Genomic DNA, 24126 nt, shown 5'->3' on the forward strand with positions numbered 1-24126 from the left:
GATTGTGCAACTCCGACAATAAGAATATTCCTGTTAAAGACTCCTATTGGTAGTGATTGTCTTACAAACCAAAATTAAAAAGGGCCTTGTTTCTGAGCCCCTTCTAAAATACTGTCTACGCAGCATGAAAGTGTGGAAGTCAAGCTTTTGGTTCCCTTCCCCAGTGACTGTATGTCCGATCCGAATCTCTGTGGTTCACTTCTCCCCTACCCATGGTTTGGGAATGAGTGGGCTATAGTATCAAAAAGCAAGGTTGTGCCTAGGAGCCTTGCTTTCATCCTAGCTGTAGTAAGGGGCTTGGCAAGAAAGTAACTGCATGCAGGTAGAGGAAGGGGCAGCCTGAGAGCTAAGGGAGTTGAATGTGATGTGGAAAGGTTTCTGTCAGTACCTTTGCCATGGTGTTCCTTGGGTGTACTTTAGGACCTCTAATTCATTCTTCTCTGGTCCTGTTCTTCTCTGGCTACTCAGCCCGAGACTTTGTAGAAGAGATGCACAGTCAGCTTTGCATAAAGTCAGTAGGAGCTGTGCTGTGAATGTACAAAACTGCCTTGTAAAATGACCCTCCGGTGCATATGCTGTGTACTTTGCATATAGAACCGAACTCCTGAGAAGTGTTTCTCTCAGGCTGGTCTTCCTTGTGCAGACATTTTGAAAGACTTCACGTGCATAGCTAATGAGCCTTTGTTTAGGTGACCGAAGACAGGGTCAGTGGGCTGTGGCACAGTTCTGACGAGTGGTCTACAAAATTGAAAACTGTCCCATAAGGTAGCTGATAGCATCTCAGGCATGGTAGAAAATAAAAATACAGGAGGCTAGTGCGCGCTGTCAAACGCGGACAGAATGTTCTCGATTTCTCTGGATGTTAACCAGGAGTAAGATAGCTACAGAAATCTCTTGCTTTTCTTCCTCACCACCAAGGTAAGTACCTTACAACCTCTGATACTGATGGCTCATTGTGCACTGTTTGTTCATTACAATACGTGATCAGCCTCCGGATCTCTTGGCTAAATAACTTGTTAAAGCTAGTATTATACCGTCTTAGTGCTATACCGCTTGCAGCTTATGAACAATTCTTCTGGTTTGGAAGCAACTCAGTCTTTATACTGAGTAGTTAGCAGTGTAAATTCTGCATTTGATCGTAGTTCAGGAGAAACATTAAAGTAGCAAACCATGTTTTCTTACACAGTTATCCTCTCCTTTCCAGGCAGTTGACGCATATGTACCAGTTGTCAAGTTTGAGTTTGATGGCGTTGAGGTAAGCATTTTTTGGTTTTTTTTAAGTGAGTAAATTTTTTCTTGCTTTGGAATAGGATAACTTTTCCAGGGAGCTGTGACTGTGCTATTTTGGACCGCAAAGTATCCCAGGAGAAGACATTGCAGTAGAATGGGAGCTTATAGGAAAATAAGCCCCTAGGGAGCCTAGCAGGCATGGGAGCATCAGGGACATCTTTTTCTAGGCCTGTGCTGTAGACCAGGGTAGCCTGCTTGAATAGCATTTATCCCTAGGATCATGCAGAGTGGGAGCAGAGGCGGTGTCCTTGCTCAGTCTTCTTAGCTCTGCCAAGCTAGGTATCTACAGAGGGATGTGTACAGTGTAGTTCACTGTACGAATCGTGTGAGCAGACTAAATGTTTTGCTGCACATCCAAAATGAAGTGGTCATGGGACAAACAATCTGGAAAATGGAAAATGAAAGTACTCATTTGACTCCCGCCTGGGTCTGTCAGCTGCAGGAATCCAGCTATCTTGAATACATCCTATACAATGAATCAAGACCTGCCTGCTGTAGTCCCTAAGCAAGTTACTGCTTGGTATCACTATCACAAAGAGATTTATTCAGTGACCTTTTTGTGGCCTTCATCTGGTACAGACTTTCACAGGATAATCTTCTTGCCTCAGACTGTACTAAAAAGCAGATACTTCAGGATCAAAAGGGCTTACTGCATAAAGGAAATGCTCTCTCCTTTGCTGAAGTATAGTTGAGGTGACTGAACTTAAGTCTTAATTCTGTGAATAATTTTAAGTTCCCTTTTAATTGAAACTCTAAGTCTAGAGTAATCTTTTCCAACTTAAAATGCCCTCTTCCTTTCCCTAGCTTAAAAAGAAAGGGGTGATGCAGTGAAGGCTTTGTAAATAAAATTGGGAACTTCTAGAAATTGTATTGAATCTTCTGGCAAGTAAATCTCTTGGGAGATGTATCTATAGTCACATAATTCTAAATACAGATGTTAACCACTCTTTTTAGACTTGAGTAACTGTCCCCCACCAGTGTGCTGTTTGCAAACTGCGGGGCATTCTAACGGTTGGCACTTTTTTCCTCTTAAGATTGATCTCGTGTTTGCAAGACTGTCTGTGCCAATTGTTGCTGATAATCTTGATCTCAGAGACAACTCGTGTCTCAGAAGCCTGGATATAAGATGTATACGGAGCTTAAATGGTAAGCATATTTGCACATCTTTAACAAGAAAATGTTACTAAAGTTGGTATGGAATGCATGTTACACACCCCAAGTTTCTGTACAGGATGCAGAAACTGATCCCCTGTATACTTGAGATCTGAGGAGGTGGCGAGTGGGCTTAAATTCAGCTGTTTCAAGTTGTGGGTTTAGATAGACCTGTGTTTCATGTTTCTTTGATTGGGGGGGGTGTGGTGTTCCAGTTTGCCACAGAAACTGCTTCAGGTGAATATGTAGAGCACTTGATAGAGAAGATTGTGTGGTAGTTCATTAAAAAAAAAGGATATTTAAAATACCTGAAGCCGAAGTTGCTCACTGTTTAACGCTGACTGGTTTAATTGTTCCTGGCTGTCGAAAGAAACCTAGCTTTCGGAATCCTGTCGAAGGGCCTTATTGACAATTGTTGGCTGTAGTCTAAAGTATGAAAAAGCTGTTGAGGGTACCAGTTACCTGAGGTGATACGGAATGTGTAACCTCTAATTTGTTATGTTATGTGCCTGTAAGGTTATGTGTAACCTCTGATTTTTAAGGTAATACAAAGCAAGTAATGCAAACTTGTTTTCATAGACTTGCAGGAGAAACTGTAAGCTATTGATCCAGTACAGCACAGAACTGACTCGTACCTGTTACCAGGAAGTGCTGTACTTCAACTGTTTTTTCTTACAGGCTGCAGAGTTACTGACGAAATCCTGCACCTAGTGCCAAATAAAGAGAACTTCCGGCTCACGCTCCGTGCAATTAAACTGTGGGCAAAACGTGAGTAATGTGATTGTTTGTGATCTTTAAACTTTCCAGAGGCACCTCGTGCTGAAAAAACAATGGCATTAGAAGTCCTTCATCTTTGGATAGCTGTTTAAATATCAGGTTTTAGTTCAAAACCTGTGTTTTAGTTTAGATTCAAGGACTGTCTGTGGGGTAGATTCTGTGGGATTTTTTAATAGGGGTGGAGTGGGGAGATGAGGGGAGTGCCTACAAGACAAGGTGCTGCATTGCTTACCAGGAACCTGACTAGAAAGGATAAAAAATGCCCAGTGAAGTATAAAAGCTTGATAGATAAGGAATAAGAAAATACCGTTTGCGCATGTGACTAGAGCAAGTGCTAGAAGAATGGCAGAACCTTCTTCTCAAGGGAAGTTGGAGCGAAGCAGTAGCTGTAGCAGTGCAGGCAAATTTCAGAGTAGCGGTATTTTGGGAAGTGGTGTGGTAACGATTCTTTTTCGCATCGCTGTAAGGACCAACAGTTTTGGCCTCGTTGCACTGCAAAAATAACTGACTTGGAGGCTGAAGGGTGCTAGGTATTCTATAGATTGTGAAGGTGGTGCTGTAAATTTGAAGGACTGTGCTTGGGCATGGGAAGACTACAGGGCAACGACAATGTCTGCATTGTAGGACGTGGCATTTACTCCAACGTGCTGGGATTTCTTGGTGGGGTTTCCTGTGCTGTGCTAGTAGCGAGAACATGTCAACTCTATCCAAACGCTTTGGCTTCTACTCTGGTGAACAAGTTCTTCTTGGTTTTTTCAGAATGGTAAGAGCTATTGATGACTATTTTGATTTGCGTAAAGCAGTAACACTTTCTGAGGTGGTTCTTTATATAAGATTTAGACCAACACCATTCAGTCCTACCCTGAATTACATGGCAGAGTCAGTTCCTGGCTTTTCTTGTTTAGGGAGTGGCCAAGACCTGTATTGCTGAAACAACAGGAAGAGAGCAATCTTAATTTACCAGTATGGGACCCCAGGGTATGTAGACATGGAATTTGGAAGCCTTGAACCTTTCTTCTAAGCTAAGCTGCTGGTGCTGAGCACAATTGTTTTAACATCACAGGTGAACCCATCAGACCGATACCACGTAATGCCTATCATCACCCCAGCCTATCCGCAGCAGAACTCTACATACAACGTATCTACATCAACGCGAGCGGTAATGGTGGAGGAGTTCAGACATGGTAAAGTTCTTTCCATGCTTATTAACTGCTTAAAAGGTGTCATTCTTGCAATATGAAACCACATTACCTGACTTGGTTATATTCCGTGCGGTGTTGTGCCCTTTTAGGCAGAAGAGTTCTCTGGGAAGTCTACCTGTTGCAGGCAACAAGGGAGCAGTTTTACAATGAACTGTTGTAGTAGGCGTGTATTGTGTCAAGGGAATTCCTGCTTTTTGATCTGTCAACTACTGTTCAAAACCTTTCTCTTGTAAAGTTTCTATCACGCTCTGCTAGTCTTAAAAACAAAATGGTAGTAAGGTTTTCAACCTTAATTGTAGGTCTTGCAGTTACGAATGAGATTCTCCAAGGAAAATCAGACTGGTCAAAGCTCTTTGAACCACTGGACTTTTTTCAGAAATACAAGTATGTATGAAATCTGTTACCTGAACTTGAAATGATTGCCATACTGGTTAGCATAGTGACTTTTAGCTTGCAGTCGAAATACAAGATGGCATTGATATGTTTGTTTTTCAGAAGCTGGAGGTAGTCATAGGAATTTTGGTAAGGATAAGTATAGGGAAGATAGAAAAACTGTTTGTGTTTTGCCACTGACACTGTTTTTATTAACAAAAGAATCAGCTCTAATACTTAGAATGCAGCAGAACACGATTCTGAAGGATGTAATCAGTTTTTCTTCAGTTAATACTGTGCTGCCTGCAGGATATAATGTGTCTTGTCTGGAAGTAATTTTCTATACATTTAAGGCAGTTTTGGTTTCATTTGAAGGAATATCAAGTCCTGAGCTAGAATGTTACTTTTTCTTTTCTTCTAGACATTATATTGTGCTGACTGCTAGTGCCTCTACTAAAGAGCATCACTTAGAGTGGTAAGTCTTGCTTTGAGTGTGGGTTCAATACATCATTGACGCTCAATTCAGTGTTGCGCTTCATTTGGTTAATACAGTTCACAAAACTAAAGTATTTGACTGTGCAGCTCGGCATGGAATACAGTAGGGAGGTAAGTAGACAGTTCCTCAGCAAAACTAAAAGCTTTCTTGTGAAGGGCAGTTAGCGTAAGTTATCTTGCTGTTTAAGAAGTTAAGCTAAAGACCTAAGTCATGATGAGAAGGAACAAAGAGGGTTAGCGTGCGTATGTTCTGTGCCATCTGGAGAAGCAGACTCCTTAGGAGTCTAAGGAGACTACTTACCCAAGGCTACTTCAGTTAGGAAGATGTTCCTTGTTGCAGAGACTGAAGTAAATGGGGATTACTTGATGTCATCAGATGTGTAGTGGACACTGGAGAGCTTGATCTTTTACTGACTTATAGAGCAGTGGTCTCCAAACTTTTGTGCACTCCTGTGAGCAAAACAAAAAAAAAAAAAGTAATTTTTGAACACATAGTTGCGGTCTATGTCTACTTCTTTACAAGTTACGTACACATTACTGAAGTTCTAATCTTTTCTTCCCGGACCCAGTGGATTGTCTTGTGCACCCCCTGGGGTACATCCCCCTCCGACACTTTGAAGACGACTGTTGTAGAGCCTTAGAAGGCTTGGTTTCATAGCTTTTTTACTGGATGCAATATTTAATTTAGGACTAGATTGCACTCAATGCTAAGTTGCTCTGGTAATGTAGTCCGCCTGTTCCAGAGCCTACTTTTCTCCAGTGAAGTGAAACAAGGCTGTTTAATCGGGGTGAAACCTGACCGTCTGCACAGAGTACCTGAATGCTGATAAATAGTGTTTACTAAGTTTTAATCTAGTAGTGTGCTCAGGCATCTTGTGTTTAGTGCTGGAAATGATCATCTCGGCATGCTTGGTAGTGGATAGGTAAATTGCAGGAGTGCTGATCTACTTTGTGAAAGGTAATGTGAGAACCACTTCAACTGTGGTTAGAGAAAATGACTGCTGCTGACGTGGTATTTGTCACTGTCTCAAGGGAGACATGCCAGTAATAACTTGTTGAACCTGTGTGAATGGGGTGACTAACTGTGAGTCTTGAAATAAGGGGAAACGGTGAGGAATTAAGGTACTGTAATGTGTGTGGTGTTCTTTTTCTGAAGAAACGAGTGCTTTGCCTGCCTTGCTCAAGTAAGCAAGGAAAATAGCTGTGTGTACCAGACCCCTGTTCTGAGGGCACCTTGGTTATACTTCAGGGTTCGGCTTGCGGTCTAAGGCAAATGATTGAATTCTTGAGCTACCTCTGAAAGACACCTTATTTCCTGTTTAAAAACAGCTCTAGTAGGTAATACCTCTTACCTGAACTTGTTAATTTGTTCACTTAAAAATCGTGTCAGCTACAGCTTGATGTCAGTCGCAGTTAGGTATACAACAAGGAGTTCTGGGCAGAGGGCTTAGAGCCAAATAGTTTTTAATGTGAGATGTTTTAAGTGGAGAAGGCTTATTGTATCTCACAATAAAGATGAGGAAAGTTCTGGCTGCAGTAAAAGCTGACGTTTTTGCAGTGACAGAAATGGCAGCAAACGGGGCTTAGTTTTGCATCTGGGAAAATGAAAAGCAGAAGACAAACTTGCTTCCGTTTGCTATAAGAACAAGTTTAGTTCACCAACTCTTGAATGGATTTGGGAATAGATGGCACATCTCTGTTGTTCATCAACATAAGATACTTGTGAAGAACGTACAGAGTTCTGACTGCTTTCAAGGGTAGCAGTGTTTTAGGTAGAAGGGTAAAATGCCAGTACTTCATTTAAAAGAATAGCCTTTGTGGTCATGATACATTTCTTGGGTAAGTCTCTGATGAGACCGTGTTGACTGGATCGTTTGTTTATTAAAGGAACGATATTTTTCAGTTTGGCTGGAAGAGGGTAAACTCTTTTCACAGATCAGTCTGCAAGAAGAATAGCATCTTTACTCAGGTGTAATGGAAGAGTTGTGCTTGAGCCTTTTCTAAACGGTTGTTCTCCTTGATCTTTGGGGTTAAAAGGAGCTTTGCTGCACTTCAAAATGCAGCCAGAGGTGCTGGGAATCTGCTTCTTGTTGACATTTTCATCATAGGTTATATGTTGAAGTGTTGTGTCTGACCTGTTAAGAGTACAAGTTAAACTTACTTACTGCCTCTGTCTTTGGAAACTTTGAAGCTCCAATGTCCCTGAAAACATCTCCAACTCCAGTGTGTGTGATATAAATATCTAGTATCTGCTGAGCTGAATGAGTCTTACTACTTACTGACTGGTTAGCATTTTTTGTATTAGCATTGTATTATAAGAAGGCAGATAACTACTGTGCTGGATACAGTCAAAAACGAGTAAATGTCTCTTGTTCTTATCAGGATTGGCCTTGTGGAATCTAAAATTCGTGTGCTGGTTGGAAACTTGGAGAGGAATGAATTTATATCTATTGCACATGTAAAGCCACAGTCTTTCCCTGGCAGCCGAGAACTTTGTAAACAGTGAGTTTCATTACTTTTCTGAACTAGAGTTTGGCCGATGTATTGTACCTCGTTTATATTCCTTCACCTCAGCTTACCTGTGAGAGATGTTCAGTTACGTACCTACTGTTTTGTAGGTACGAGGTCTGGCAGGCAAGGTTCTGAGCATGTAGAATCTTTTTAAAGAAGGGAGAACTTGAGGGAGGAGTTCTCGGAGAACTTGAGTATGGGCTGACTCCAATCTTTAGCTGCTGCGTACAGCTAAACTGTTTTGCTTAATCCCTTCTTGAGAGTAGATACTAGCGCCCAAATAACTGGCATCTGTGCATAAATGATAGATTTGTGACTCTGTCTTTTTAGGAGTGGATATGTGTCAATGTGGTTTCTTGGAATCATGTTTAGGAAAGTGGAGAATGCAGAACGTGTTAACGTTGATTTAACATGCGTTATACAGTCATTCAAGGATACAGGTAAGCCTCTATTTTGCTCTAGTCTCGTAGGGTTTCAATTTTTAATTCTAGTGCAAGTTGCTTCACAAAGTGAATTGTGCTTCCTTCTGGTATTAGCTATTAGCTATTTCTGTAGAGCGTGACACGTAGAAGATTAGCCTTAGAAACATACTATTTTGACACTTTGGCAATGTAAGTCCACCTTGAAACAGAAGTGTGTACTACAGCCCTATGTACCATATCCCATATGTGAAATAACAGTTCTGCAGATCATAGTGAACGATCAGAAAGGAACTGCGATTCCTGAAGTGGACAGTCAGGTGTGAAGCCAGGAGAGAGATGCCCGTTTACTGGGTGTAGCTACACTTGTCAAAAGCAGTTGTCAGTTACTGAACTTTGGAAGTGGGAATTAACTGTATCAGGCTCTAAAAGAAGTTGTGAATGCCTGCTGACAGTATTGTTTCCAAAATAACAGTTTCTGTACGATACCATCCCAGAACTTTGAAAGGCAGTGAGTGGTCACATTGTAATGACATGCAGTCTTGCACGTCAAGCTCCTTGTTCATCTTCCTTTATTCCTTTTGATAGATGCAGAAATAAAGTCATATCGCAAGCGTTGTTAGATAATGCTAGAATAAAGGGGCTTGGGGGTGAGCAGTCATTTGAAAGTACAGGTCTTTGGTTCCAAAGTCTGTTTACTTCTTCCCAAGCTGACTGCTCTTGTGCCTTTCAGAAGTGCATGTGTGCTGTGAGGCTTATGCCTTGCTATCATAACGACAAACTAAGGAAATCGGGTTACTCTTCGGGAGTGACGAGTGTGTTTGGACAAAAAGTTCTAAGCAGTGGACTCCTTTAAACTCTTCATCAGTGCAAACAAACATTTCTCCATGGTACCAGCATGAGCTGTGTGTTGTGTTGCTCAGACAACATGAGTAAATGCAGTAAAAGCGGACCTTCTTTTTAGCTCATGCTTTGGGATATGAGACAAGCACAGAAAAAAGGCATCAAAACGCTTGTCTGAGTTTCAGGCCAGGTGGGGTGACTTCCTCAGACTTGCACTGTTACCCGAACCGATGCTTGTCTTGTACGTTACATCCAGTGGCACTGTGTTTGAATGTTGTGGCAAATGTAAATCATGTCAACAACTTTGACAAATACCCAATGCAAACATTCCCACTAAGCTACAACACTAAATTTCCTGTTAGTTTACAGCCAGGCTAACCACCTCAATGTGCTAAAGGAAGGTGTGAAGATTGAGGCAGCTCATGTGAAGAGAAAGCACCTCCACCATTTTTTGCCTGCAGAAACCTTACAGAAAAGAAAGAAGGTATAATAAAAATTGGGCTCTTCTGGCAATATTTTTTTTTTCCTTTAATAATTACTTGAAGACTTCATTATTTTGATGTTGTTGTTTCAGCAAAGCATGCCAGGTACTAGTCAAAATGCTGGTGGGCTTCAGCGCAAAAGGACTTCTTCAGATGGAAGCTGTTTGGACAGTTCCAGAGACACGGGCTCCAGAACACCGGATAATTCCTCTTCATCACATAAGATTGCTAAAGCGGACACCTCTCCAGCCGAGAGAGAAAGGTTAGCACCATAACCTTCAAGCTGTGAAGAAGCTGCTTTTTAACTGACTCGCGATGGGAATGAGGTCTGGGATTTCTTGTTTGAATCTGTGTTGTTCATAAGCACGTGGAGGACTCTAATGGCTTCAGGAACAAAGCTGTCATCTCCTTTGGGCACGTGGGGGGAGGCAGGTTAAAGAAATCCTTGAAAAAATGAATTTAATATCCATGAAGACATGTCGGAAGAAAGGAGAAGTGGATACCGGAGGAATTATTTGGTCTTGAATGTAGATCTCCTTGGGTTAGTGTGTAACTTGAAGCCGGAGTGTTTTCCATGTAGGTAATTTTGTTCTTTCTAACAAAAAGTATGGTTAATGCCAAGCAGTATGATGTTCTAACGAAGTGCTGATCTTGATCACAGCAACACTAGAGCTGCTGCTGCCTTGGTGCAGCAGTATGAGAACTCGGGCAGTAAAAGTGTGTGTCACTTCCTGGGAGGTCTGCTTGTTCATAAGCTACTTCAGCCCAGGAGGAATATGTAATCTTGAGAGTAATAGCCCAAGAGTACCAAATGTGTAATGCCTGCTGTGTTCAGACCATTTGGTACTGGAGGAGTGGCATTAAAACTAAAATAAAATGGGATGCCCGTATGGGTAGAGCAGATCCATTCATGGAAAGCAGTACAGAGTGCTGGAGGTACTAAGCTGGAAGACAGTGCAAGTACATAGAGACTGACTAAAGAAAACGCTGAAGTTTAAATTTGCGGTCTGAAGTTCAGCGGTCAAAATGAAGATCTCGTGCTAGATTGCCTGGGAGTTTGTTGTTTGGTAGAGCTGTGACAATGAGCTAAGAAGACAGACATTTGTCTTGCATGGGCTTTCTGGAAAGGAAATGTATAATATTTTACAAACGAGCTTTTTATAACTCTAGCATCTGACTCTTACAGAAATGCTGCGTACCAGAAATCTAACGGTGCTAACAAGAGAGAGAAGCTACCTCGTGTAGCTGAGCCATCAGTGTCTAAGGGACTCTCCATTCCTGTTACTGATTCAAGTATGTATTGACGTGGTGGGTGGAATGCAGTCTTTAATTTCATGGCTGAACTCTAGAAGCGCAGTGTCTCTTACAGAAGTGGAGGCTACAGTTGCAATAAGAACATTGGGACCTCCAGTTGGTAGCACCATTCCAGGACGTAACACAGTTTCTCAACCAGGAGGGCGTTTTGTCCAAGGACAGCATGAATTAAGTGGGACTGGAATTACAGATCCTAAGAACAGTGCACCTAAACGACCTTATTCAGTGACCACTGAAGGACCTCATTCACCTCCATCAGAAGAACGCCCCAAAACACTAGCAGACGGAGAAAAGGTAAGGAAGGGGGACTAGGCCAGGGAGGGTTTGAAGTAGAATTAATTCTTGATGTACAATGCATGACATAACTGAGAAGAAATGCATATATACATCCCCAGTGGATTCAGGAATCTAAATTTAAGCATAACGCTAGTTTTACTAGGATGTAGGTGTGAGAAATTGCCTTGAACGTACTGTATAGCTATTAAACAATTTTTTTTTCCCCGAGATCTGGCACTAGTGACTGGTTTTGGTCTGGTGGCAGGCTCTCTAAATACTACTGTACTTGTATATTACTGCACTGACCCATTGCTCAATGAACTGGAAGCAGTTCTTCATTCAGAAAAAACCCAAATCTCAAAAGGAAGAGGACATGAATGTTATAAATGTAGAAGTATGAGCTAATCTTGTTCTGGCAGATGATTTTCGAATGCCTCTTGATAGTTTTGCTGCTTTAGAAATCAGCAGCCTACTCAACAGGTTGTCCACTGCTGAAACGACCGTGTGGAGTTGCTTGTTAAATCTGGGTTTTGTGGGAGCTTTTGATTAATGCTTGATTTGTTTTCTTGCTATACATAACTCTCCTTAAACAGCTGTTTGTGTGGCTTGACCTCTGATTTGAGGCAAAGCACAACTAGAAAAAACTCCATTTTGACACTTGTAAAGAATCAGCTTGCAGAACTGTTACCTACTATTGAATACTTCAGGTACAGATTTCAAGGTTTGGGTAGTACGACTTCTTGCGAGGCTTGAGATTCCTGTGCGGTAAGGGTAGTGTTGTCTAAATGTTGTTTTAAGAATGGCCACTAACACAGTTAATGTGTTGACTGGAAGCTGTACTCAAATATGAAGGTAACTTCAGTATAGCAATTATTTTGAGTCTGTGTATTCTGTTCTTCTAGTTAACTGGCCAGGATTCAGCATTCAAAGGTGGCGGCAGTCCAGAAGATGTCAGCAGCAGATCTACAGACAATGTAATTAGGAAGGGGTTTTACTCAGTGGGCTAACTGAAAAGCTGAATGGACTCTGCTAGTGCCTAGACTACCTCACATCAGTACTGTACGCGTTTATTGATGTAAACAAAAATATGCTTTTTAGTTTAACTTCTTTCAGCCTTCATTTCCCAAATATGTTCTTGTAAGAGTTATCCCTATTAGTCTTTTTAAAAGTCTTGACTGTCACTAGCTGAAACAGCTTTGGAAAAAGCCACAAAAACCAAGCTGCCCTGTGACTTGGATTCAGAATGTAGGTAAACAGGTTAACTAGTTACTGCAACCACGTTGTGGTGTCAAGTGTGTCTGAACGTGCTTGTATTCATTTGTGCTTTCCTAGTGCATGTGCATATATTGTTCTTCTCCTAAACTATTTTCCCGGTTGGCACATACACTCCTGGGCATCTATCAGAATGGTGCTCAGCTTCCTCAGCTAGCAGCTGTCCCCTGCCTAACACGGCCACGCGCTACACAAGTATTGCCTCCCATGGAGGCCCATAAATAATTGTGGTATTGAAGACAACGCAGCAGAGGATGCTACCAAGGTATGGAGATGATAGACGTGTCCCATGCCGTTGTATCTGATTTTTGTCTTGAGACTGCTCCAGCATGAGACTTGAGGGCTTTTTTTGTTGTCGCTGGGTAGGAAAGCTAAACTCAGAACACACAGCTGAAGATGTACTTAAACATTGCAATAGCCAAGGCTGTTGTGGCACTGCTACCCACCTGCAAGGGAGAGTCTTGAAAGGAATTGGCATGCAGAGAGTGTTTTCAGATAAACCCTGAAAGCTGTTCTACGTGGTTACGTGAAAACTTGTAGTAGTCTGAAGTTCCGGTTCTGTAAACTGGTAACACTGCTTACCCAGTTAAGTGCATGAGGGTTTTTTGAGGGGTGGGGAGAAATTCTGATCCCATGAAACAAATGTTGTGCTATCTCTCTATTGTAACTTCTTTATAACTTGGTGTTTTTGTAAATGAAGTTGTATGTTTTTCCAGAGAATTTTCGTATGTACTGTAAAATACTGTCTTCCAAAAAGATTTTTTTTTAATTATTATTAATTTTTTTTAATGCACGTGGGATCTGCTTAAAAACCCCAAACAAGTAAACCAAATGTAAGGTGGGCAGGGCAGTGCCAGAAAAAGTATGTTCTACAAAATGATGATGTCATGGTAGAGTAGATTTGAGGAGACTAGGAACACTGCTTTCCTGCTTCTAGTATTTCCAGGTTTTGAATTAACACCCTCTGAATAGTGCAGCTTGCAAACTGCGCTGACAGCTGAAGTCCCATTTTGCTGTGCGGACAACAGATACCCCTGACTTCTTTTAAAATTAGTTGCTTGGCTTAAACCGCAATTCTGAGCTCTGATCATTTTAAGCATCCACCTCAAACCCTAGTGACAAGACCGAAGGGGCATGTAGCTACCTTGCACGGTCTTCATTCTCCAGCATTCCCCCTACTGCTGGTATTCCAAACTTGTGGAGAAAGCATGACCATGACCGTATACTTACCTTTTTTCCTTATTACCTCTGGTTTCCAGCTTGCTTCAAGTGCAATTCATCTCTTAGAAAATGTGCCTTAGTGGGTTTGAGAGGTCTTATTCCTCCTTATCCCCTCGAAAAAACCCCAAAACTTAAGAGTGCAAGGCTTACGTTTACTCACAGGTTAAAATTAAGAAAGAGAACCTATGTTACTTCAGTGGCTTTTAGCAGAGCTACACCCTGAGTTTATAAAATGGTTACCTTGGTTTTGTGACCTGGGTTAAAACCATGGTCTTTCAATACTGTCAAGTCTGTGTACTAGTTACAGTAGGTATACAACTTCAGCACTTGTGTAAATAAAACTCCATCGTTAATTTGAAGGAATTAAAGCTGAAGTAGGTGATAAGATAAACGGCAAAGCAACTATGAAAAGTGTTTTGTAATGGTCTACAAGCCTGTAATATTACCATGCTTTTAAACAAATTCTTCCACTTGACCTGTTAAAGGCTGTTGTGCCCTTAACCTCTAGTCAGCACATGCATTTCTGCAGCTGGTCTCAAACTAACCTAGCTAATTGATATCAAAGTATATGCCTGTACATGGATTTATTTTTTTTAACTCTTGCTTTGCAGAATTACCTTCTAATTGTGCTTTGTTGTTGTTGTTGTTGTTTCCCCCCCCCCTCACTCTTAGGGTGTTAAGAAGAAGTTTAGGAAGAAGTCAGGTTACTAGTTTCCTGGACTTGATCCAGCATGGGTCAGATTACACGCTTTATTTTAATGTACCCTGACTCAGCGCTTGGCCGCGTGCAGAGAGATGTTGCTGTTCTGGAGTTTCCCTGGCTATTGCAGAGGTTGGATGCTGCCCCAGCACTATGCAGATTAGATTACAGCTGTTTTAAATAAAGTTCAAACTGCACCAGTTCAACTGAAGTGTTTTCCTTTGTTTATGGAGCAAGTCTTCTGTCAAAGTGATTGAAAAGCAAGTTCCTCATGCATAAAGACTCCTCTCCCTACAATACTCAGAAGGAAACAACCCAAGCTAGAGACAGTATTGCCAAGCGTGGTTCCTGTCCTTTAGGGTGAATCCCTCCAGCAGGCTTTTCTATGCTCTGGGAAACATCTGCGGTTATAACTTTGCAGCTGCTGTTGGCTCTAGCAGTCCTGTCTGAATCTGGTCCAGCGCAGGTCACCAAGAGTCAGTGCTAGAAGCAGTGCTTCTTAGCTGTTAGCAATTGCATCATCACATCGCTTCCTGGCATAGTGTCTTATCACTGATCATCTGGGGACAGAGGTTTTTATTCATTTGCCAGATGGAGCTGGTAGTAGGGCAAGTTCTTTCTGGAATACCTGAAGGAGAGAAAAGCTGCATGTGGCCTTCTTTCTCATTTTTGTTTTTACTGAATTTTGTTTTCTGTCTGCTTTCTTAGCTGGTTGCTGTGTGTGTGGCTTGGAGGTCCAGCTGGAGGGGGTGAGGGATGCATGATCAGTCTCCTTAAAGAGGAGCAGCTCTGCGTTGAAATTGTGTACGGTTAGTAACTTTGAGCAAGACGTTCCATTGCAGGAATTAACGTCTCCTGTGGTTTTACTTGTCAGGTCTAAGCAAAGAAGTGGTTCATGTGAAGTCGCCTCCGCTTCTGCTACTGCAGTGGGTTGGTGTAACTTCTTGCTACTGCTTCTGCAACTGCAGAAACTAGAGAGAGCAAGTAGTAGAGGGGTTGGGGGGTCCAGCCGCAGCCCCCTGCTTCCTGGCCAGCTCTGCTGTTGCTCTGCCTTTCGTCGAGTGCTGCGGGGCCAGGTTGGACTAAGCAGAGTCCAGTGGGGTGTTTTCTGAGAAGGAGGCGAGGGGTGGGCTGTTGAGCACTGCCTGCTGCCTCCTAGCATGCTGGTCGGCATGGACTGCCTCCCCTTCCCTGTGCCTGAGGGTTTCTTCAGCCACCATCTACCCCTGGGGTGCCCAGCTCCGAGCGTGGCCCGAGTATGACTACCTGTGGTTGGTAGTCGGTTTGTTTTGTGTTTTCAGGTTTTCTTCCTTGGAATCATGTTGTCCACAAAGAAATGTCATTATTCATCCCATTTCTAATTCAGTATCTACCGATCTAGTGTGACCCAGAGCCTGTGTGAAGGAGGAGCCGCCCCAAAGGATCCTGCAGCGACCTGTTTGTCCACAATCCTTTCTCCGAGTCCACTTCTGGAACTGCAGGGGCAGTGCTTGTGTGCAGAGTCCCGGAACAGCAGCACTGCCAGGGAGCCCCAGCGCCTGCTGTGTCCAGAGCTGCTCTTTCCACCGCCATACTCTCCTCCTGAGCCCTTCTGGTGTTGTAAGGCCGGAGTGCTCCAGCAGCTTGGCCACAGTTCTCCCGTGTGGCCATCCTGTGACAGCAGGCAGGGAAAGGCACTGGGCACTGCTGGGACAGAGCTCGCCATGCTCCAGAGCAGCATTTGCGTCATGGAAGGAGACCCCCTCAGGGCAGTGCCTTAAGGCTTAGGTCTTCTTCCAAAGTTTCTCTCAAGAACATGCAGGCTCTGGCCATGTCCACCAAAAATTACCCTGTCCAGTATTTTTAAGCTGCTTTTTAAGCTCCAGACTAGCTGAACGAGAAGACATCCACTGTACATTTAATTGAGAAAGATGTACGCAAGACGCACCAGCTGGGGACTGATGCTGCCAGCAGGTTCAGCACCCCAGGGGAAGAGGAGGGCAGCCACCGTCTCTGGCTGGAAGCCTGTCGGGGCTTCAGCGTTTCAGCTTTGGTGGCCCCAGGCTGCTGCGGAGCCGTAGTCCAGTCTCTGGGGCTGCAGGGACCCATGCCAGGGGCTGTGTGGAGGGAGCTGGGCAGGGGCAGGGCTGCAGGAGGCGATTGCAGGGCTCTGACCCCAAGCAGAGTGGCTGCAGCACTCGCGTTTGACCCCCAAACCTTGCCTCATCAGTGCCTTTACGGTAGCTGGAGATCCTCATACTTACACATGAGGAGCTGCAGGCGTGATCTGTACCAGCAGTGGCTTAGGAACCCGGACCGGGGCTAAGCCCCAGCAAGAGCCTTTGCACAGAGCTGTTGCTCTGCAGCTCCCCGGCTTGCCTCCCAAAACTCCTCATCCAGCAAAACCTCCCACACTTATGCGGAGCTTTGATTCTCGGGGCTCCGCTGTTCCTCTTGCTGATGCTAATGCCCTTGGTGGCATCAGTTCCCATAATCACGGATTGCTATGTAAAATATTTATTGCAGGACTGATCCTTCTGAAGATTGTTATCCTGGATGAAATGTCACAAACGACCGTATGGAAGGCTCTCACTTTGAAGACAGAAACCCTTTGAATCCAGGGAGGAAAAAGGTAAAGGATTGCATGTGAACGTGACCGTGCTCCTCTGCAAGCGACGGCGCACGCCTACGCTTTTCCCACGCTTTGGCCGGCAAAGCTGAGCAAACGGCCTGTCCCTGGGAACAGGCAGGGAGGACCGTGGCATGCAAACCAGCTCCTCTCTGCTGGGGTGGTCCCCCAAACAGGGCTGAATCAGCAGCAGCTGGCAGGTCTTCCACTGATGATGCTCTCCCTCTTTTTCTCTTCCCTTCGCCTTTCCCCACTCCCGCTTTTCACGTTTAGGAATCTTGACTTTGAAGGAGAGGAGTGAGAGCGTGACTCGGGGATGTGCCAACGCAGATAGAGGGAGAAGGCGCTTCGTTTCAGTTGGAGGATTCCCATTAAAGCCATGCAGATGTTTTCAGTTATCCTTGGTGTGCTTCAGGCATTCAGTATCTCTAGACCAGCAAGCTGAGGGGAACGTCACAGTCAAGGGGAGTTTGGTGGTGTTCAGTCTGTGTGCGTACGTGCGTGTGGGGGTGTGGGTTTGTAGTGGTAGAGGGACTGCTACTGCTTTATCATTCAGTGCTCTTCTTTTAATACCTAATTCCTCCTCTTTTTTTTCCCTCTTTTTTTCAAATTTAAACTGGGAATGTCCAAAATAAATTTTCTGTTATATTTGATGCATTCTCCACTTTCTTCTTCATCACGACCAGGTTTTTGGTGTGGTTTAGGGTCCTGATTTTAATTCACTCTTATGTCTCTTACTGGTACGAGAGGGATGCCCTCTGTGGCAGGGCAGCATAGAGAGCGTCCGAGCCGTTGGCCTAAGGTGAAAGAAAAGCATTTGCTCCCTGCGCTCCAGTTTTACCTCTCTTGGTTGGTTTGGTTTTGGGTTTGTTTTTTTTGCTTTGGCTCTGCCATCAGCCTGGGAGCTGCAAAATGCAGAACTGCCACCTTTTTTTCCCCTGGCTGTAAACTGCATCTAAGGGAGCACTTCAGGTATTTGATTTTGAATACACTATATGGTCACAGGAGCGGCCAGATGAGACCTGGGGCTCTGTGTCCCTGGGCTGCTCCCTCTGTTGTTCCTCCACTTTCCTTCTGTATTGGATCTGGCTGAGTTGGAGTTCCTTTACCCCACAGCAGCCCTCGTAGTGCTGTGCTCTGTACTGGTAGCTAGAAAGCTGTTGATAACACAGCAGTGTTTTGGCCATGGCAGACAGCCAGAGCACACCCAGACACCCAGGCGTCTTCCACGTGGAGGCCACTTCCCACCTCGGCTGGCCAACGCAACGCGCTGCCTACCTTCTTCAAGGACGGCAGCAGTTTGATGCTGACGAAGCCCATCTTGTTCTTCTGGACATGTTTCAGGACGAAAGCATCCTTGGCCAGGTTCTCGTCAGAGAGGTGGAATTCCATCTGGGACACAACCCTCCTGGCCAGCTACCAGTCAGGGACGGGGTAGCTGCAGTCCAAGAGATCAGCCCCCAGAACATCGCTCGCATCGCAGAAGCTCCCGGCAAAGCAGCAGGGACACGGGTGTGACTTGGTGGCCTTTGGGATGTGCAGCACTGCCCGGTCCCAGCCACAGCGGTCGGTGCAGATGGCAGAGTCTTGAGGAGCGGGGTGGCTCAGCTGCGCTCTGAAATGAAACGGAGTTTTATGCTTTTAGAAGCGCGCTTGCCTTCACGCCCCCAGCATCGGTCCCTGCCACAAGTTACGCAGCACATGGCCTTGCACAATCTTGCAGCCAGAGGTGCCTCACGAACAGAGCGCAATCTCTTTGATTACCAGGATACAGGCCAGGAGAGATCTTTGGCCTCCGGTTCACGGCAGTTGTCCCGACTCCCCCAGGCCACCCACTGTTCACACAGTGGGAGCGAGAGGCCTGTGTCCTTGGTACCCTTGGGGTGTCCTTGCTAGCGCCGAATCCTCCAAGCACGAGGAGGGGATGTACTAACCCCATCCCTGGGATCCCGTAGAGCGCAAACAGCCCCAGCGCCCCGACACCGGACGTTGGGCAGAATCCAGTCCTTTTCTGGGAGCACGCGGCGGCGGGTACCGTCTCCTCCGGGGTGTCACGCACCCAGGGAAAGCGCCGCCCCCTCCCAGGGGGATCCAGAGCTGCTGCTTTTCCCAGCAGGAGACTGAAAGACCCGACAGCACTACTGGAGCGAGGGCTGGGGGAAAGCGTGCCACCGACCACCGAGCGACACCGCGTGACCTTCCTTCGCGCCCTCGACGTCCTTTTTCCTATTTCTGCCTCGCTCCGGTCAACGCAGCGAACAGAAGCGTGGGCAACGGTCACAAACGCATTTGCCATCTGGCGCAAGGAGGCTGCGGCTGCAGCTTGGTCCCCGCTTGGCTCGGCTGAATCAACTTGTTCTTCTTCCCCCACCGGAAAAATACTGTTGAAAGCAAAGAGCATTTGCACCTGCGGACCCCGAGAGCCGCCGCCTGTAGGACCCGGGGGGCACCCCAGCCTCCCTTAACCCTTTCCCTCCCCAGGAGGAGCTGGGGAGGCTCTTGGGGGTGGGGTGGAACACAGGGAGCCCCCGCATTCCTTCTGGGGAGACGCCAAAGAGTCCTTGGCAGCCAACAGCCAGAAGGGACCATGGCGCGGCCACCAACGCAGCTCCCACTGCCTGGGCCCTGGGGCCCCCCAGCGCCCCAGCTTTTCCAGCCATTCGTGCTCTGCAAAACCTTCTACCCTCGAGGCAGGGACTGACCCCAACCCCTGCAGCCCAGGGACGCTCTTGGGGGGCAAGAGCAGAGGTGACCGCCGGCCATCGCTCCTGTCTCATTCTCTCAGGCTCGGCCAACCTGTGCCGCCTGCTCGCACGGGAGCAGCCCTTCCCTGCAGCCCAGGCCCCCCAGGCACCACCAGCAGGTATGGCACCCCAGTCTGCTCTGGCACCTTCGCCATCCCCATCACACCCGTTCCCCCGGCACTTTTCGCATGGGGGTTCAGCAAGCCCCGGTGAGCATCCTTGCCCTCACCTGGGCGGCGCGTGCCCAGTAAAGCCCATCTGCAGAGAATTCCCCAAATATTTGGGGCCACCTCTCCCCTTTCACCTCCTAGATGCGAGTCTCCTCCCCGATTTGCAACCCCGTCCCACCGGCACAGCGGCTCAGCCCGTGGGGATTGCCCCGGCCACAAGCTCCCCACGCCCCTAGCCCAGAGCTGGGGGATGTCGGCCATCGGGGCCGGCTCGGCGGGTGCCCCTGGACAGTCCCCCCAGCCCAGCACGGCTCCCCCTCACCCACACAGGTCTGCAGAGGGCTCCATGTGGCTGCCTCTTCGACCCCCGGGTCTTCCGCATCCAGTGGACAACCACCAACCTGCCTCCACCGGCCACCGCCACGCTTGGCCAAGGCGCCGCTTCTCTGCCGGGTGCTGCCCTGTGGGGTCCCGGGGGCTGCGGGGCCCCCCAGGGCCAACCACGATACCTCACACCCTACAAAAATCAGAGGAGTGGGGTGGCCCCAGACCCTCTGGAGCTGCCAGTGTCCATCCCTGGCTACCAGCACAGCGAGGGGCAGCTGGCACAGATCAACATCCCCAGCACGGCCACCCCTGTGGGGGCACCCCCGGGCGGCGATGTCCACACCAGCCCCTGCGCTGCCACCAACAACCAAGCCCTTGGGGACACTGCAGGCGACCTTGCAGTGTCCGAGGAGATGCTCCTGGAAGAGGCCCTAAGGCTCTTCGGTTGCTCCCTGGATGGAGTGGGGGTCAGCCAGGATGCTCCCAGCAGGAGCTCCGTGCCCGAGGACGCTGGTGGCACCGGCGCAGACACCCCCGACCGCGACTTCAGCTCGCTCTCGCTGCCTGAGGAGATGCTCACCCCCGACTACTGCATCCCCGAGCTCAGCGACGCCATGCTGAGCCTCAAAATAGTCAATGGCGGCGGGATGGAGCCCCAGGAGCCGTGGCAGCATGCGGGGATGGACCTGCCACCGTCCCCACCTGCCACGGCAGGCAAGCGGAGGAAGAGGCAGGCGCAGAGCTCCTTGCCAATGCCACCCAGCAAGCGCAGGGCTCTGGCAGCCAACGTGAGGGTGTGTGTGTGTGAGGGAGATTAGACAGGGGTGAGAGGGATGGAGATGGGGGGAGTGGGGGGGGTGGGAGAAGAGGGGTGGGGTATATGGCAGGGGGGGTGGGCGGGGGGGTCTAGGGAGGGGTTAGACCAGCTTTGATGGGACATTTTCTCTTGTCTTTTCAATTAAAAGCTGTTTCTCCAGAACCGCTCGGTGCCTATGTGGGAGGGGGAGGGAGCACAGGGGGCACCAAGAAACAGCCCCCAAGAGGTGCAAAAGCCCCACTGAGCCCCAAATCCGAGCCAGCAAGCCCCGAGGGGAACCGAGCCACCCCCATGGCCCAGTCACCACCAGCGGGGCAGGCGATGGTGGGGGGGGACGGGAACGGGAACAACTCCCCTGTCCCCTTCCCCAGGGGCAGCAGCCCTTTGGCGGGGAAGCCAGGACAGACAGGTCCCTGCAGGACTCACGGACACGGCCCCACGCAGAAAGCAGCACAGAGCCCCTGCGACAACGACAGACCTTGGGGGCCGGGGGGGACACGGGCACACACGACAACAAGGGCTGCAAGGCCTTCGTCTTGAACACCACCAGCGTCCCCTCCAGCGGGGACAGGGCTTGGTGCACAGCCCTTCAAAGCCTCAAGACCATCACAGCCTTCCTCGGGTCCCACTGACCTCAGCCCCCAAGAGCCCAGCTTTGCCTCACTGACACAGCAAAATAACCCCAAATCACCCTAAGAATGGCGAGGGAGGGAGCTGCAGGCCAGGCAGGGACCCTCCTCCGCTTGTCTGGCTGCACCTTGGGCAGCCGCAAGACCAGGAAGGGAGAAGAAAAAATCAGAAGGAAAAAAAAATAAAAAAATCACTGCACCGGCCAGAAAGTGCCTGAAAAATTCATCCCTCTTCATTGCCCATTTCCCATGCGAGCTCCATAACCTGGGAGCAACGCAGCCAATAGAACCTTCGAGAACCAGACTCACAGCCTGCTGCAGCTGGCCCTGCTCGAGCAGCTGAGGTGGGCTGGATGATCTCTAGAGGTCTCTTTCAGCATCCATTCTGTGCTGCTGTGACTCTGTCTCTATCATGGTTTAAGCTATAAAAATGAGAGCTATAAAAATGGAACGCTGTGTTAAGAGCACAAGGCTCTGCTAGCAACGACCTTGCCGTGGCTCCTTGCTGTGCTGAGCCCAACCGAGTTTTTAAGAGTAGATTTTTAGTGTGAGCAAAAGTGTGATTATTTTATTTTGTAATTTATGTAAATAAAGTGGGTTTGGTTTGTGTTTTTTTTCTAAATAAGACTCTTCCAGAGCTCAGGTCAGGCTGAACCTGAGGGAAAGGGGCAGACCCTCGCAGAGGGCAGAGCCACATCATGATAGGGGGGCCAGCAGGATCAGGGGGCCATGCGACACCCCCTGCTCACATCCTGCCGGCTCCAGGAAGATGGTTGCACAAAGGACTCGGGGCGCAGCTCCAGGGACAGGGGTTTGGTGACCTGGCTCCAGCGCCTCTGGGGCCAGGGGCTAGGAGCTGTCGGGGGCTTCAGGGCTGTCAGGGGCTTTGGGACTGGGGGCTGCAGCCCTCCGCTTCAGAGGGACGATGCAGACGCTGTTCTTGGCCTCTTTGACTCTCCACCACCGGCCAAGCCTGCAGATGAGAGAGATGGGGGCTACCCTCCGCCGAGCCCTTGGAGGAGCAGGGGGGGGCTGTGCCCCTGGGCAGCACCAGGGAGGGGGGACAGTACCGGTGCTCCTGTCCAAGGCCAGCCACCAGGAAGTCACCGGCTGCAGAGAACTTGAGGCTGTTCACAAAACCCACCTGGAGAGGACAGGGCAGGGTGAGGGGCTCTGGCAGCCTCCTCCTGCCGCCCAGGGAGGGGAGCCCCTGCCCAGAGATGCCCCAAGCCCAGCTCCAATCCCCCACCTCCCCATCCATACCAACGGGATGTCCCAGAGGGGCTCCAGCTTCCGAAATCCCTCACCGCACTTCCAGAGCTTCACGCTGGCGCTGTGGGAGCCTGGGGCAGAGAGAGAAGACTGCCATGCACTCCCACCCAGGTAAGGGAGCAGGACGCCCCCCTCTCCACACCCCCACTCCAAAGCAGCTGCCACACACCTGTAGCCAGGAGGTCCCTGTTGCGCAGGGCGGCCACTGCTGAGATCCAGTATGGCTGCTGCAGGCCCTGGGCATCCTGCATGCCATGTGCCTGCCGGGCCAGTGCCAGCGGCTTCTTTTTCGTTAGCCCCCACAGGGCTAGGGACCTGCCAGGGAGGGAAGGGGCGAGGGGGCCGAGGGGGGCACCGCCTGCGCACCCCAGGCACCACCCCGGCCCTGTGCTCACCCGTCATCGGCGCCTGACACCATGTGCTCCTCACTGATGAGCTGGATACAATCGATGGAGCCCCTGTGAAGAGAAGGGGCAACTGCCATCAGTTATGAGCATGCTTTGGGATCCTATTTAGGAGACAAGGGCTCACCGGGGCATCAGCATCCCCACAGTGCCGGCAGGCTCCTAGTGATGCTTGGCACCTGCACGCCGCTGCCCCAGCCTGACCCCCCTGCCTGCAGCCCCCTCTCCCGCCCCAGACCTACTGGTGCCCGTAAAACACAAGCTGCGACTCCTCCGGGATCTTCCAGAGCCGCACGGTACCGTCCCGGCCCCCTGCCGTCACACAGCACTCCCGGCTCAGGCTGTCCAGCCCCGTGATGACATCCTGGTGCCCAAACCTGGAGAAGGAGATGGCAAAGTGCTGTGGCAAGCAGGGCCCTCTGCTACCACAACTCCCCCGGGCCTGCTGGCTCTTGTGACTTCTGACATCCCCAGGCAGGAGTGGCTGCGCAGCTTGGGGTGCGGGCAGGAGGCAGAGCTGCCCTTCTTGCTGGGGACGTGGAGGGGAGGATGCTGCTGGAGTCAGAGCATTGGTGGCTTTGTAGCTCCCGAGCTCGGCCACGTCAGCCCAAAGCAGCACAGGATCCTTGGACGGTGGGAGGCAGAAAAAGTGATTCGCCCCGGCGTGGCCCCGCAGAGGGGAGGGAAGGCTTCAGTTTCAACTTTGGCTTCAGCTTTGGCGTGGCCTTCTCCTTCCCTCTGTTTCAACAGCCCAGCAGAGCAGCTGGTGCTTTGTGGCAAAGATGAAGCGCGTGGACAGGCGTTGTCCTAGAGCACTGGAAAGAGTGGC

The 24126-nt window shown here is 48.3% G+C and overlaps 1 protein-coding gene and 2 long non-coding RNA genes across 3 annotated transcripts in view; 1 reads left to right on the top strand and 2 right to left on the bottom strand.

Moving 5' to 3' along the window:
- LOC126034693 (electroneutral sodium bicarbonate exchanger 1-like) overlaps window positions 1-24126 on the bottom strand; it is a 112525-nt gene that overhangs the window by 12366 nt on the left and 76033 nt on the right. The gene's annotated exons all lie outside the window — the stretch shown is intronic.
- Window positions 4104-4762, top strand: LOC126034697 (uncharacterized). The gene is made up of 3 exons (XR_007504682.1): window positions 4104-4197; window positions 4283-4403; window positions 4721-4762. It is a non-coding gene; the product is annotated as an uncharacterized LOC126034697 (long non-coding RNA).
- LOC126034698 (uncharacterized) lies at window positions 22408-22958 on the bottom strand. Its single transcript, XR_007504683.1, has 3 exons — window positions 22885-22958; window positions 22692-22765; window positions 22408-22594 (listed from the first exon to the last, which is right to left on the bottom strand). It is a non-coding gene; the product is annotated as an uncharacterized LOC126034698 (long non-coding RNA).

The sequence above is a fragment of the Accipiter gentilis genome, chromosome 35 (genome assembly GCF_929443795.1).
Source record: "Accipiter gentilis chromosome 35, bAccGen1.1, whole genome shotgun sequence".
NCBI lineage: Eukaryota > Metazoa > Chordata > Aves > Accipitriformes > Accipitridae > Astur > Astur gentilis.